This window comes from Bombina bombina, chromosome 1 (assembly GCF_027579735.1).
Source record: "Bombina bombina isolate aBomBom1 chromosome 1, aBomBom1.pri, whole genome shotgun sequence".
In the NCBI taxonomy this organism is placed as follows: domain Eukaryota; kingdom Metazoa; phylum Chordata; class Amphibia; order Anura; family Bombinatoridae; genus Bombina; species Bombina bombina.
In genome coordinates this window covers 354,988,729-355,005,013 of record NC_069499.1, presented here as the reverse complement: position 1 = coordinate 355,005,013, position 16,285 = coordinate 354,988,729, and the positions used below count along the sequence as shown (strand labels likewise).

At 40.0% G+C, this 16,285-nt stretch overlaps 1 protein-coding gene across 8 annotated transcripts in view; it reads left to right on the top strand.

Annotated features, from left to right (window-relative positions):
* Positions 1-13,907: 13,907 nt before the first annotated feature.
* Positions 13,908-16,285, top strand: part of OBSL1 (obscurin like cytoskeletal adaptor 1) — a 320,332-nt gene continuing 317,954 nt past the window's right edge. For 2 of the 8 annotated variants that reach the window (XM_053698210.1, XM_053698209.1), the window contains exon 1: positions 14,175-15,241. The gene's annotated coding sequence lies outside the window, so the exon portion shown is untranslated. Of the gene's footprint in view, positions 14,124-14,173; positions 15,242-15,600; positions 15,626-15,901; positions 15,921-16,285 lie in introns of those variants that run through there. The other 6 variants (XM_053698211.1, XM_053698216.1, XM_053698217.1 and 3 more) reach the window with 6 other exon arrangements.

Genomic DNA, 16,285 nt, shown 5'->3' with positions numbered 1-16,285 from the left:
ACGTGCTCATAGAGTTACATTAGGCACTGGCATACACAAGAGACTAATTTTAGCTAGTTACATACAGTCTGTGTATACAATTGTTTCTGCAGCTGCAGTTTGGATAAAGAGCTTTAAAGTATTTCATGTTCCTATAATAAAGACAGCCCTCAGAAGTTGTACAAGCCGGTGTACTAAAGGGTTAAACCTGCACACAGTCTTCAATTAGGTCCTCCCTGCTTATTCCATCTGTCAGCCCATCAAATTGATACAAATAAGCCAGCATCACAATAAGATGGTTGCTATGCATCCCATTCATTTGTTTAGTCACTCAAGGTAGCAGAAATAATAGCTTTAGACAAATTGCTTTCATGAGAAATTTAAACTGAGTGGGATCCTCCTCGCTAAATAGAGGATATTGGTGAGTATGACAAGTTATTCATTTTCCCCCATCTGATAATTATCAAGGCCAGAAACACTTTGCAGATATCAGCTCTGTTTGCCTTTTAAGAAACCGCTCTACTTCCACAGCTATACTGGGATGTACATTACTTTGTAGCTTTCCTTATATTCGTCTGGAGAGGTTCATTAAATCCTTCCTGCTTGTGAAGTGGTGGATAAAAGACTTCATAGGTCAGCAGAAGATGTATCTAATAATTTCATGCACTATAATATTAAAAGTCATATTGTGACCTACTACATAGGTAATAGATACATATAGGGCACATCGTACATGTCAAAAATGTAGCGGAGAATGACTCAGATGCCATCAACCAGAGCTCAATATTATAACACCTTAATCCTAGTTAGGCCATGTAGATTTTTTTTAGGTTCATTTTAGGTTCAGCACTCTGGATAGTGCTTGCTTATTGGTGGCTACATTTAGCCACCAATCAGCAAGTGCTACCTAGGTGCTAAACAAAAAATAGGCCGGCTCCTAAGATTTGCATTCCTGCTTTTCAAATAAAAATAGCAAGAGAACAAAGAAAATTGATAATAGGAGTAAATTAGAAAGTTGCTTAAAATTGCATGCCCTATCTGAATCATTAAAGAAAAAATTTGGGTTTAGTATCCCTTTAACTAAGTTACATGAAGCAACCAAGGAACAAAGGAAATCCACAGTGTAAAAATGCACAAAGTGCTATATCTTTTATTAAGACAGAAAGAAAAAAGGAGACAATATAAAGTACAGTTTATAATGTAAAATTGCTTATTAGGCATCAATCTAAGCTGTACACCGCTAGCGCAGGCTAAAATCACATCATAGGAAATTAGAAAGTCAAATTTCACAAGTATTCTTATTAATATAGTCACAATGGGCCATAGCCTTAAAAACAATTATACAAATATTTGTCATAGTGTGAGTGAATCATTTGTGGAAATTGTATAACTACTGGAATAATCCTATAAAGATAATACCAAAATATAAATTACAATATGACAAGACAAAGGGAGATGGATAACTATTTAAATATAGGTGTTTTGTAATGTATTTAAGTAAGGGTGCGCAATCTTATCACCCTATACATATACCAACGTATAAGGCAAACTTATCTGTTCATAGTCAGCTAGATTACGAGTTTTGCGTTATGAGTGAAAAAGCATCGTTATGCTTCATAATGCTGCTTTTTCCCTAATGCCGCTATTACAAGTCTTGTAGGTATAGGTGTACCGCACACCTTTTTGTCCATCACGCAACTGGAACAGCCAATAGAATGAGAGCTCAATCCTATTGGCTGATTGGATCAGCCAATAGGATGAAAGCTCAATCCTATTGGCTGATTGCAACAGCCAATATGATTTTTCCCCCTTTAATTCCTATTGGGTGATAGAAATCTTTCAGCCAATAGGAATGTAAGGGACGCCATCTTGGATGACGTCACTTAAAGGGAACCTTCAGTTTACATCGATGACCGTAAGAAGAGGATGCTCCGCGCCGGATGTCTTGAAGATGGACTTGGTCCGCGCCGGATGGATGAAGATGCCGTCTGGATGAAGACTTCTTCTCGCTTGGATGAGGACTTCGTCGGCTGGATGAAGATCGAAGAGGCCGCATGGATGAAGACTTCTTGCTGCTTGGATGAGGACTTCGCCTGCTGGATAAGGATGGATGTCCGGACTTTGATAACTGTAAGTGGATCTTGGGGGGTTAGTGTTAGGTTTTTTTAAGGGTTTTTTGGGTGTTTTTTTTTTTTAGGTTAGGGTTTTGGGCAATGTAAAAGAGCTAAATGCCCTTTAAGGGCAATGCCCATCCAAATGCCCTTTTCAGGGCAATGTTTAGCTTAGGTTTATTTAGATAGGTTTTTATTTGGTTGGGTGTGTGGTGGGTTTTACTGTTGGGGGAGATTTGTATTTTTTATCACAGGTTAAAGAGCCAATTTCTTTGGGGCAATGCCCAGCAAAAGTCCCTTTTAAGGGCCCTTGTCAGTTTAGTGTAGGCTAGGTTTTTTTTAAAAAATTTTTTTGGGGGGGGTTTATTTTAAGAGGGCTATTAGATGAGGAGTAATTCGTTTTTATTTTTGATAATTTATTTTTTTATTTTTTGTAATTTAGTGTTTGTTTTTGTAAGTTAGAAAATTGTATTTTAATAATTTAATTTATTTATTTTATTGTAATGTTAGTTTTTAGTGTAAGGCAGGTTAGGTTTTATTTAACAGGTAAATTTGTATTTATTTTAATTAGGTAGCTAATAAATAGTTAATAACTATTTACTAACTAGTCTTACCTAGTTAAAATAAATACAAACTTAACTGTGAAATAAAAATAAAACCTTAGTTATATTGTAGCTACCTTAGGGGTTTTTTTTACAGGTAAGTATGTATTTAGTTTTAAACAGGAATCATTTATTTAATAATTGTAAGGTTTACTTAGATTTATTTTAATTATTTTTAGGTTAGGGGGTGTTAGGGTTAGGGTTAGACTTAGGTTTAGGGTTACGTTAGGGTTAGGGTTTAATAACTTTAGTATATTGGCGGCAACATTGGGGGCGGCAGATTAGGGGTTAATAACTTAATGTAGGTGGCGGCAATACTAGGGGCCGCAGATTAGGGGTTTATAACTGTATGTAGGTGGCGGCGATATCGGGGGCGGTAGATTAGGGGTTAATAACTGTAATGTAGGTGGCGGCGATGTTAGGGGCAGCAGATTAGGGGTTAATAACTGTATGTAGGTGGCGGCGATAACGGGGACGGCAGATTAATGGTTAATAATTGTATGTAGGTGGCGGCGATGTTAAGGGCTGCAGATTAGGGGCTAACTGTATGTAGGTGGCAGCGATGTTAGGGGCAGTAGATTAGGGGTGTTTAGACTTGGGATTTATGTTAGGGTGTTAGGTTTATACATAGCTTTTTATTTCCCCATAGACATCAATGGAGCTGCGTTACAGAGCTTTTGTTTCCCCGATCGCAGGTGTTAGGCTTTTTTTTGCCGGCTCTCCCCATTGATGTCTATGGGGAAATCATGTACGAGCATGTCAAAGCAGCGCTTGATTTTGCTGCGGTATGGAGCTCAACGCAACCATATCGCCCGCACAGGCCTGCTTTTTTAAATCTTGTAATAGCAGCGCTATAGGGAGGTGAAATAACGCTGAAAATGTTGCGGTCGTTAATTTCCCTATAGCACTCAAAACTCGTAATCTAGCTAAGAGTTAGTTAATGATCATATTACTCTCTTGAATAACAAGTAATTAATATACATCTACCACTGTTGATCACAATTTAAAAAAAAAAAGAATAGTTTTAGTGATTTACCTACTATGCACTAGATTACAAGTGCAGTGCTAATGTATTGCACGCATGTAAATGGGCAAATTTGGGCGTTTGCGGGCACAAAATAAATAACCAGCTCGCAGTAGCAATTAGCGCTCTGAAAATTAACCAGAGATCAGATCTCTGGTTAATTTTCTAAATGTCCCCCAATTACCCCTAAATTTCAGTGTAGTGTTCTTAATTAAAAAATAAAAATAGTAGCATCTTTATTTTTTAATAAAATAACTACACAAAGCAGTTAAAAGGGTTTAAAGTGATCGGGTGTGGGATGTTAGAAAAAAACGGCACTGAAAAGTGCCTTTACATTGCGGTCTTTGGGGAACTGTGTGTTCTCTATAAATATATATGTATATTCTTATATAGCAGTCAAAGGAAACAAAAACCGGTAGACTCAGCTCGAGCCCGGGCCTGATACCGCCTTACACTCTTGTGTATAAGCCCTCAACTCCAATACATCTCCAGTGTTATAGCAGTAAAAACAGAGCAATTAGTGGTAAACACACGCTGTGGTGGATGTCAGCATAAGTTCATGCAGAAGCGTGGCATGTGTAGAGAAGCAGTACATTCAAAAAAGCACAGACAGCATCAGACTCCCCAATTGCCAGCACTTACGGACTTTATGGGAAGCAGTTCCTTCCAGCTTACCTCCAGGTCAACCAGTTACTCACCGATCAACCGGGTCCATCAGCTTAGCTCCGATCCCTTGTCCTTTCGCCTCTGGATTCCATACAGCCGTCTACTCATGGGTGTGCTCTCAATGTATAAAGCTCTTCTTTCTGCTCCAGCACAAGATCTTGTCCATTCCACAGCTTTCAGTTGCTCCTTTACTGTTACTGGGCTCTGATAGGATCGGTTACCAACACCTGACTTCTGTGAGCCAATCTGGGATAATACTCTTTGATCCAATGGTAAATATCCATAAGAGATGCCCGGTTACAAGGCGTCAAATTTAAATATATATGTATATGAGCATATAATGTCTAGACGTGTTCTGGCGGTTGCACATGTGGAATTTTTAATGTGACCAATAAAGAAGTTTTTATTTTAAACTGTTGAAGAGGGTGCCGGTATACTTCTTTACATTATATGCTCATATACATCCCCTCTCTTGCATGTCCGACACGGGGTAGCTATAACATCCCCCACCTATTTACGCTTTAACTTGGGGATTTCTTTTTCCTTTAAATGGGTTTCTTGTAAAAAAAACATGTCAGGTTTATATTGTTTAAGCTGTTTTAAAATAATGCTCCTTTTAGCTGGGGAGGTAATCTCCCCAACATTCCATGAAAGAAAATTCAACATCTCTTTTTAGTAGCTAATACACACTTTAAGCGAAGGTGAGCAGGGACAACAACAAAAAATAAATAAATATATAAATAAATTAAAAAAAAGAACAAGAACAGGATAAACCCCATCTCTAACAAAACACAATCGTTTAATATTTTTTTTTACCTCAAATTGCCTCAAATCTTTTGCTTCCTGGGGATTATTTAAAATATGTTTTACACCATTTACATTTAAATATATCTTTGCCGGGTACATCAATCTTGCCTGTATACCTTTTTTTTAAATAATATTGAGCAATATGGGGCCATTTCTCTTCATTTGAGAGAAGTTTCTAGAGAAAAATCCTGAAATAAAAGGATCTTGTCTTGGCCTCACATAAGTGGGTTTGCCTTCCTATATTGAGTGATCAGTGTGACTTTGTCCTGGGCGCAAAGGTACTTTACCATTACTGGTCTGGACCTGGGGGTACCATCAGGGCCAGACCTAGCTATACCCAGCCTATGTGCTCTTTCTACCACAAATACTTTTTCTGGATTTTGAAGGCCGATTAATTGAGGCAATTCTACTGAAGCAAAATGTACTAATTCATGGTGTTGAATAGATTCAGGTAAACCTATAATCTTTACATTGTTCCTGCGGGAACGATCCTCTAAGTCCTCTAGCCGACTTTGTATTGTTTTAATTAAATCCCCCTGATTTTTAGCTACTGACTTTTGTATCCCCGTCTGGTCTTCCAGATCCGAGACCCTTGACTCTACCTCAGAGAGCCTCGATGCAAATTGTCTTACCTCCCCAGTAAGTTCTGAGATTTCAGTTTTAAGAATATTAAATTGGGGGATGATCAACTCTGCAATCTGATTGATTAAATTATGTTTATCTAGGCTCAAAGAAGCTGGTGACTGAATTTATATGCTATTTTCCATACTGCTAATCTTAGCTTTCTTCTCCCTTTGTTTTGCCGGCATAACTGGCGATTTGATTTTACCTTGTGTAACAAACCTATCCATAAAAAAAAAAAAAAAAAAATGAAAGAAAAACCCTAAACGTGAAAAGAAAAAAACTAAACTAAGAACAAACACAAAACTGTGTTAATACTCACACAATATCTATGTAAATATAGAAAGGGAAAAACCTTTCTAAGAATAATTAGTGATAATGTGATATATAGCTTAGTGATTTATATCATAAATAGGTGTATAAGCTAATACGTATAGTGATAAACTCTTTGTAATGCTTATGATTACCAGGAAGTAAACTACTTCCTAAGTATAGTGCAAACTGAGTGAATGCATGTGTGTTAACATGCAGTATTGAAATAATTTTATATTTTGTTGCTATTAAACAAAATTAATACCTCCTAAGTGTGGTGCAAATAAAGCACCAAAACACCAGCTAATAAATAATAGTCTTAAGGGAGCTAAACTAAAATATGTAAATCTATAGTTATAGCAAATTTAAACAATATTTATAGCATATATAACCTATAACCTAGTGTATAACAGATATTAATTCTCAAAAATGATCAGAAGGGGGCCAAGATACCCCCTAAAATAAAATTTACACTATTGTCTTAGTTGTAAGGTTCACTTAAACAATCAGAGGTACTTGGGAACCAGCATAGAATAGTTTACAGACAGATTTATTAGCTTAAAAGAATCCAACTGTCTGGTTCAGTATAGTCCCCTTTAATTTTTTCATGGAGCAGCAAAGTCACAAAAAAAACAAAGATATTTTATATTAGGATGCTTTATTATTATTATTATTATTATTATCGGTTATTTGTAGAGCGCCAACAGATTCCGCAGCGCTATAACCAAAGGGGGAGTACAACAAAACAATTATATGGTAGAGGGCCCTGCCAAGAGTTGCACTGTTGTAGTCAGCTCTTAAGAAGGTGATCCACAAACAGCTGGACTATTAGGCTTACATGCTAAGAGGGTTCAGGGGATTGCAGTGGAGGAGAGGAACTGGTATTAGGAAAGGTTAGCGTAGGTTGTATGCGTCCCTGAACAGTAGAGTCTTTAGGGAGCACTTGAAGCTTTTAAAACTAGAAGAGAGTCTTATGGAGCGAGGCAGAGAGTTCCACAAGATGGGAGCCAGTCTGGAGAAGTCCTGTAAACGGGAGTGTGATGAGGTGACAAGAGAGGAGGAGAGTAGGAGGTCATGAGCAGAGCGAAGGGGACGGGAGGGAGAGTATCTGGAGACAAGGTCTGAGATGTAGGGGGGAGCAGTGCAGTTGAGTGCTTTGTATGTCAGAGTGAGGGTTTTGTGTTTGATCCTAGAGGCAAGAGGAAGCCAGTGAAGGGATTGGCAGAGAGGCGCAGCAGATGAAGAGCGACGTGTAAGGAAGATGAGTCTGGCAGAGGCATTTATTATGGATTGTAAAGGAGCTAGGCGGCAGGTGGGGAGACCAGAGAGGACAGAGTTGCAGTAATCAAGGCGGGAAAGAATAAGAGAGTGGATTAAAATCTTAGTTGTGTCTTGTGTAAGGAAGTGTCTAATTTTAGAGATGTTTTTAAGGTGAAAGCGGCAGGCTTTAGCCAATGACTGAATGTGAGGAGTGAAGGAAAGATCTGAGTCGAATGTGACCCCGAGACATCGGGCGTGCGGGGTAGGGGTGATGATGGAGTTGTCGACAGTTATAGAGATATTGGGGGTGGAGATTTTGGAAGAAGGGGGGAAAATGAGGAGCTCAGTTTTGGAGAGATTTAGCTTGAGGTAGTGAGAGGACATCCAGGAAGAGATGTGAGAAAGACAGTTAGTGACACGGGTTAGCAAGGAAAGAGATAGTTCTGGTGCAGAGAAGTAGATTTGGGTGTCATCGGCATACAAATGATATTGGAAACCGTGGGACTTAATTAGGGAACCTAGTGATGACGTATAGATAGAGAAGAGAAGGGGACCGAGGACAGAGCCCTGCGGTACTCCGACAGAAAGTGGTGACGGGGCAGAGGAGGCCCCAGAGAAGGCTACACTGAAGGTACGGTTTGACAGGTAGGAAGAGAGCCACGAAATGGCTGTGTCACAGATGCCGAAGGATTGGAGGGTTTGGAGCAGAAGAGGGTGGTCGACCGTGTCAAAGGCTGCGGACAGATCAAGGAGGATAAGCAGAGAGAAGTGGCCTTTTGATTTGGCTGTAAGTAGGTCGTTGGTGACCTTAACAATAGCTGTCTCTGTGGAGTGATAGGGACGAAATCCAGATTGCAGCGGGTCAAGAAGGGAGTTTAACGTAAGGAAATGGGATAGGCGTGCATATACTAGTTTTTCGAGAAGCTTTGAAGCAAGAGGGAGGAGGGAAATTGGGCGGTAGTTGGATGGGGAGGTAGGATCAAGGGAAGGTTTTTTGAGGATAGGTGTGACCAGCGCATGTTTCAATGATGAGGGAAATGTACCAGTGCTGAGGGAGAGGTTGAAAATGTGTTTTAGTATAGGGGTAAGGGTAGCAGAGAGAGAGGGGAGCAGCTGTGAGGGGATAGGGTCAAGGGGACAGGTAGTGAGGTGAGAGCGCAGTATAAGTGCTGAAACTTCATCCTCAGTAACAGGGGAGAATGAACTAAGTTTCAGGTTATGAGGGTTGTGGTTGGGTGAGAGTATTTGAGGAGGGGAGAGAATGGAATTGTGTTGAGAGCTGATTTCATTTCTGATGGAGTCAATTTTGTTAATGAAGTGACTGGCAAAGTCTTGGGCTGACAGAGAAGTTGTAATAGGAAGTGGGGGAGGGCGGAGGAGAGTATTGAAAGTGGAGAACAGACGTTTTGGGTTTGAAGAAAGATTAGAGATAAGGGTAGAGAAGTAGTGTTGCTTGTGGAAATTAAGGGCAGAGTAGTAGGAGTTCAAGATGAATTTGTAATGAAGAAAATCATCAGAACTCCGTGATTTTCTCCAATGCCGTTCAGCAGTACGGGAACATCTGCGTAGGTACCGTGTCAGAGGAGTATGCCAGGGCTGGGGATGAGTGTGTGATTTCCTAGCAGTGGTAAGAGGGGCGAGATTGTCAAGGACGGATATAAGGGTGGAATTATAGTGGCAGATAGATTGTTCAGGGCAGGAAAAGGAGGAGAAGGATGAGAGGAGTGGATGAAGGGAATTAGCAAGTTGTTGCTGATCTAAAGACCTAATGCTTCTGTGAAGTTTGGTGTGAGGAGTAGAAGGTGGGAGAGTTGTAGGAAGGGATGAAATGTTGCAGGTAAGGAGATGGTGGTCAGACAGAGGAAAAGGGGAGTTTGAGAAGTTTGAGAGAGTGCATCGATAGCTAAAGATCAGGTCAAGGGAGTGACCGTCTTTGTGAGTGGGAGAATCAGTCCATTGTGACAGACCGAAGGAGGAAGTGAGTTGCAGAAGTTGTTTAGCAGATGAGGCAGTGGGATTGTTAAGGGGGATGTTGAAGTCGCCAAGAATGAGGGCAGGGGTGTCAGAGGAAAGGAAGTAGGGTAGCCAGGCAGCCAAGTGATCTAGAAATTGAGTTGCGGAGCCAGGGGGTCGGTATATGACTGCTACACGTACAGAGAGAGGGGAGAATAAGCGAATCATGTGGGTTTCGAATGAGGGAAAAGTGAGGGAAGAGATAGGGTGTATTTGTTGAAAGGTGCAACGAGAGGAAAGTAAAATACCTACACCACCTCCTTGTCTATTACCAGACCTAGGAGTGTGGCTGAAGTGTAGACCCCCATGTGACAGAGCAGCAGTGGATGCTGTGTCTAGGGGAGAGAGCCAGGTTTCTGTTAGGGCCAGAAGGTTGAGGGAGCGGGAGATGAAGAGGTCATGTATAGAAGTGAGTTTGTTGCAAACAGAGCGAGAGTTCCAGAGTGCACAGGTGAATGGGGTAGTGGCTTTAGATGCAAGAGGAATGTGAGAAAGGTGTGCAGAGTTTTGTTTTCTGAGTCTATGGGATGGTACACATGGATGTGCATGGCTTGTCAGTGGTTGGGGACCGGGATTAGGGGAGATGTCACCAGCAGTAAGTAGAAGCAAGAGGGAGAGTGACATGAGATGAGATACAGATTTGCAGTAGTGAGACTGCTTTTGAGATGGGGTGGAGGGGGTAGAGAGAGTGTTTAGGAATAGGTAAAGTTCATGAGTAGAAAAGTAAGGTGAGTTTAGGAGAGATGGGCTAATGAACAGTGCAGGTGGAGATGGAGAAGGAGTAATTGAATAGTGTAGTTTGTTATAGAGACAAAGGGTAGCAAAAAGGAATATGAATATATTGAGCATTTTTACAGAATTGGGAACCAGTTAAAAACATAAGACACAGAATTACTGTAGCAATTGCATAAGGGAATGAAAGGTATATGAAACATAATATAATAAAAGTACTGTGTATTCTATGGGGTTAAGGGAATGGAAGGATGTGCTGATCAGTGTGTGCACCTGTCATTTCAGGAGAGTTAAAGTTGTGTGGGAGACTATCTATAAATGAGGAAGTGAACTTGGGGTGGGTGGGGTGAGGGGTAGGGTGGGAGGGAAGCTGTTTCCCAGAAGGCTACCTGTAGAAAGTTATGTGGCAGTTTCAGTTAAGTGAGAAGGTCTGTGATTTTTTTCTGTGTTCTTAGACTGTGTAAAGGGAGAGAGATAAATTGGTTAATGATGGTCCAGAGAAAGTGTGTTAAAATGAGTGGGAGGGTACATTTATGGACATTTTAAGCTAAGGGTCAGTCATGCAGAAACCATAAAACACATCAAAAAACAAAATATTAGAGATAAGACAGACATATAAGAGTGAAATAAAACCATTAAGACAAATAGACAGATAAATGTACAACAGCTGCTTAAACTATGCAAATTATGACTAGCTTTATATTATCCAGTATAGACCACCGGAAAACAATTAAACAGTCTTGCCAATATCATAGGCCAGATACTTGCCGTTCAGGTGCAGATTTATTAGCTTAAAAGGGTCCAACTGTCTGGTTCAGGATAGTCCCCTTTAATTTTCTTCCATTCAAGTGCAGATTTAGTGCTCCTTTCCAACTTAGGCCCTCACTTCCAGTGCCCTTATTATGTGATATGACAAACTGTACCCTTTAGTGTCTCTGTACTCCAACTTCGGCAGGAATGATGTGTGGTCTGCGGTTAAAATTACTGCCTTCTGTTCCAAACAACTCAGGGACTTCTCTGGGTCTTTAGGGCTTCACTACCTTTGCATACGGCAGTTTTAAGGTAACCAAGGTGGATCCAGTTAAGGCTTCCTCTCACCGCTCCGTCTCTCTGACTAGCTGGAACGGGTCTCTCCGTATGCAGCTCTGAGTAGCCTCACTTTTACTGCCAGCCATTTCAATTTTAGCTTTAGGTATACCTCCAGGAAACAGGAAAAAACCCTCTTTTTAGTATGAGCTGGACAGGGTTTAAGGCCTTAGTGACTAGGCCATATTCTCCCGCTGTGAGGCTTCCAACTCGCCTGTATTTGCCTCCCAACTTAGGTTCTCACTTCCCAACACAGGAGTCTCGGCGTGGAGGGCTGAGGTGGCACAACTTCGTCCAAAACTATCAGACGTTACGCTCGCACTTCTCTGCGAGGCCCCTCCCCAAAACGAAAGCCACCCCGATGGTAGAAGATGTTATGACAAAGCCTGTAACAAAATTAAAGTTAGAAACGTTTTTGAGTTATATGTTTGGAAAAGTCATGTGATTAAACACTTGAGAGCAAGTGGGGGTGTTGAGATATAAACTGAAAGTGCTCTTACACTGTTGTAGCCTATATACATTGTATGTTAACAGAAGTGTAAATAAAGTTTATTTTATGCTGTTACCGCCTCCTTCCTCCTGACACAGGAAGCAGAAGCAGTGTAGTAAAATAAAAGGCATAGAAGCAAGAAGTGCCTGTGTGATTTTTCCTCCATCTTTATAAAAAATAATTTATATATCCGGTTATCCTACCCTAATAATAACAGAATGGCAACAACTTTTTCTTATTAAACATGCTTTGCTCTCTTGGAATCCTTTGTTGAAAAAGCATACCTAGGTAGGCTAGGAGCAGCAATATCTCTTGTCATTGGCTCACTGGATTTGTTTAATGAAACCGAAGTAGTGTGTTGCTTCTCTGGTGCTGACTTTAACTATGTTGTTAACCCCTTTGCAGTAACAGTTTAATAATAACGTACTCTAAATTATTTTTACAACGTTATGTCACTTTAATTGTCATGTAATGCTTGATTTTTATTGGTTCCCAGATTCACATTTTTCATGTGCACTCTATTTTTGAATAGTCCTGTCAATGTTACAAAACATTGACAAAGTCAGTAATCATAAGAAGGGATCATTTGGGTTTTCTCAGTGTAAACCTTTTAGATCTGTGGTTGTGCCATAATCTCAAGCAATTTGCATATGTGCGGCTGTTGCCTCATCTGGATTAAATGCCTGAGGTTTATAGTATCAGCCTTTGACTTCCACTGACCTTGGCAAACACATGGAAACAACCACAGCCAGAGAGCCTCACTATAAAGCCCACATCTCCTGTCCCTGCTAGCTTCCTACAGCATTTTTTAACACTTTCTGTTCCACTGCACAAACAGTTTTTGGGAACTTTAGGAATGTTATGTTCACCCTCCTTAGAATATTTCATAGGTTTCCAGTTTCATCCTTATGAGGCTTCAGTGTGGTAACTATAGGATGTCTCTGGGAACAGTGATTGAGTTCTCTGAAGGCTATATAGAGATTTTCCATTAGGTCAGTTTCACATATCTGCTTCAGTGCTTATATATATATATATATATATATATATATATATATACTGTATATATAAATAAATAAATATATATATATATAGACACACACACATACTGTACATACATATGCATCTGTTAATTTGTAAAATTTAATTTGTTTATTTAAATTACAGCATTATTTGTTGGATCTCTGTGGGAGGGTAGTTCACTCAACTATCTGAGAGAAAACACTATGGGCTAGATTAATTGTGGAACGCAATTTATCGCTCCCGCTCGTGATTTAACTGCGCTAGAAGTAAGATTTTTGCAAACGTCAGGTAATGCGCGGATTACAAGTTGAAGTAAAATTTTTTCACATGAGCACTAACCCGACGCATGCAAAAAGCCAAAGTTAGAATATCGTCACCACGCAAACGTATTCCTATAGAAGTCGATGGAGCAAGAAGAGGGAAAAAACACACATATGTATTTATGTGTTTACATGTGTTTCTATGTCTGTAAATACATATATGCACATATAATTACGTACACACATTTTATATATATATATATATATATATAAAAACATATACATATTTAGACATGTAAATGCAAGTATCTATGTTAAAGCAATTTGCAGCATTTTTTTCGAATACTTGACACTTATATTTTTGAGCTCTTATAACTTTTGTGTGCAATATTTTTTATTAATATTTTTTATCAGACAGTGTTATTAACATTGTAACTGTACTTTTTAATGTATTTTTTAAAAGTGTTTTTCTCGTGTAAGTTAACCAGAGCTCTGACGACGCACTAACCCAACGAATGTGAATCACGATCTCACTCATGCATTCTCATTAACTTTTAACTTGTAAATACACACACTCCTTCGCCGCGTGCAAACAGTCGCGATAAACCCGATATTGCTTGTACGAAACAGTGCGCCACTCGTAATCTAGCCCAATGTCTGTTTTTTAAGATTTATAGGCTTCATCTGAGTAGGAGTTTGTAAGGGATCTAACTTGCAATTGGTTTACCGGATTTGTCTGTGGTGCCTGAGTCTCCGTTCAGATACTATACATAGGACACGGGCTCTGAATACTCAGACTGGCACTCATTTGCAAGACATGTCATCACTCTGGTATTTTTGGGCCTGGCAGCTGCAGGAATCCACCCCTCCCTCAAATCTACCGATGTATCTGAGCTGTGGCAGGGACAGGTATCTAAGGGATCCCAAGCAAGGAGAGGGCAGTGTGAAAAGGCAAAGGAAACTGGCACTGAAGAGAATGTCACTAACAAAAAGAATCAGAGACTCAGAAAGAGAGGATACAGAAAGAGATACCCTCCAATAGAGAGAGACATTACATCTTTAACAGCTGCCCACATAGAAAGGGTTCAGTGCTCTAACAAGGAGGAGGGAATGTAACTGATTTTGTGATGACTACATGAGGTACTTATCATTGTGAGGGAATTAATTATCCTCTTAAGCCAGCACATGGGATCTGGCATGTAATGGCATCGGAAATGTAGTATGGAAAGTTAAGCTATGTGGAAGGACAGTGGGTTAGTATCCCATCTGTGAAAAGAACAAGTGGGTGTGAGGTGAGAGAAGCAGTCATGTGACAGCACGTGGTCACCTGTTCAGGTTGTTATGTAGTGACAGGTATCAGACTAATTGGCACACTAACTAAGCCATTTAGCAGTGATATGGATCAGGTATATGACAAGTTACAGGTATTTGCTAAATGATGAATTGGTGACAATTGTGATATGAGGCGTAAATATGATATGGCTGAGGGCATGGATGTAATTTGCTAAAAAGGCTGTGATTACATTTCGTATAAGCAGTGGTATGGGGTATATAAGTGGTGCCAGGGAACATGTTGTGACAGGCTCATGCCACGAGCCAGAAAGCTTTTTCCTGTCTGTCTTGCTCGCACTCAGATACTGCCCGGGTGGGGGGGAAATCTGTCCTTTGGGAGTTGATGTGATGGATTGCAGGCCACTGGTGTACTGTGATTATGTCGGAAGTGATAGGACAAGAATGCATTACTCACATTCACGTACTACATGGGGGTAGTGTTCAACCATTACATTATCTACACCAAAAAAAAAAAAAAGTCACATACCCAAGCATTGCTATCTGTACCAATCAATCACTTCCATAGCTGCCCTGCACTCCCAAGCATGTAATAGATACAGCCAGGAGGCGTACTGCTTGGGTGACTGTCTGTGCTTCCACCTGTCTCTCTTTCTTATAGCCTGACTCTCAGCCGCTCTGTCCCTTTCTCTCCCTGTGTTTCTTGGGGCAGTGACAGCATCAGCTGCCCAAGCATTTTATCTAGAAACTAAAATTAGGATTGTTTCTTTATGAGGTGGAGCTTTTACAAATTGCAAAGAGTGTACCAGAACAACTTAGATCAACACGAGTGGCACTAAGTAACCACTGGGAACCCAATAGAGTGAAGGAGATCAATAAACCAGTTCACAGAATCTGAGAAGACTAAAAAGAAACAGCCTGCTATCATCTGAGCCCACAGGATATAACAATACAACAACATCAGAGAGGTATGCTTCTCTAAATGCATGTATTGTTACTATACATACCATAGCTCACAAGTGAGCCCACAGATATAAAAATACAAAAACATCAGAGAGGTATGGTTCTGTATGTGACCAGTGGCACAGCATGCATTGTTACTATACATACATAGATTACTAGTGAGCCTACAGATATAACAATACACCAACATAAGAGAGGTATGGTTCTGTAAATGCATGTATTGTTACTATACATACCATAGCTCACAAGTGAGCCCACAGATATAACAATACAACAACATCAGAGAGGTATGGTTCTGTATGCGACCAGTGGCACTGCATGCATTGTTACTATACATACATAGATTACTAGTGAGCCCACAGATATAACAATACAACAACATCAGAGAGGTATGGTTCTGTTTGTGACTAGTGGCACTGCATGCATTGTTACTATACATACATAGATTACTAGTGAGCCTACAGATATAACAATACAACAACATCAGAAAGGTATGGTTCTGTAACTGCATGCATTGTTACTATACATACATAGATTACTAGTGAACCCACAGATATAACAATACAACAACAACATCAGAGAAGTATGGTTCTGTTTGTGACCAGTGGCACTGCATGCGTTGTTACTATACATACATAGCTCACTAGTGAGCCAACAGATATAACATACAACAACATCAGAGAGGTATGGTTCTGTTTGTGACTAGTGGCACTGCATTCATTGTTACTATACACCAGAGATGTATGGTTCTGTGACTGCATGCATTGTTACTATACATACATAGATCAATAGTGATCTCACAGGATATAACATACAACAATATCAGAGATGTATGGTTCTGTGACTGCATGCATTGTTACTATACATACATAGATCGCTAGTGAGCCCACAGATATAACAATATCAGAGAGGTATGGTTCTGTAACTGCATGCATTGTTACTATACATACATAGCTCACTAGTGATCTCACAGGATATAACATACAACAATATCAGAGAGGTATGGTTCTGTAACTGCATGCATTGTTACTATACATACATAGATCACT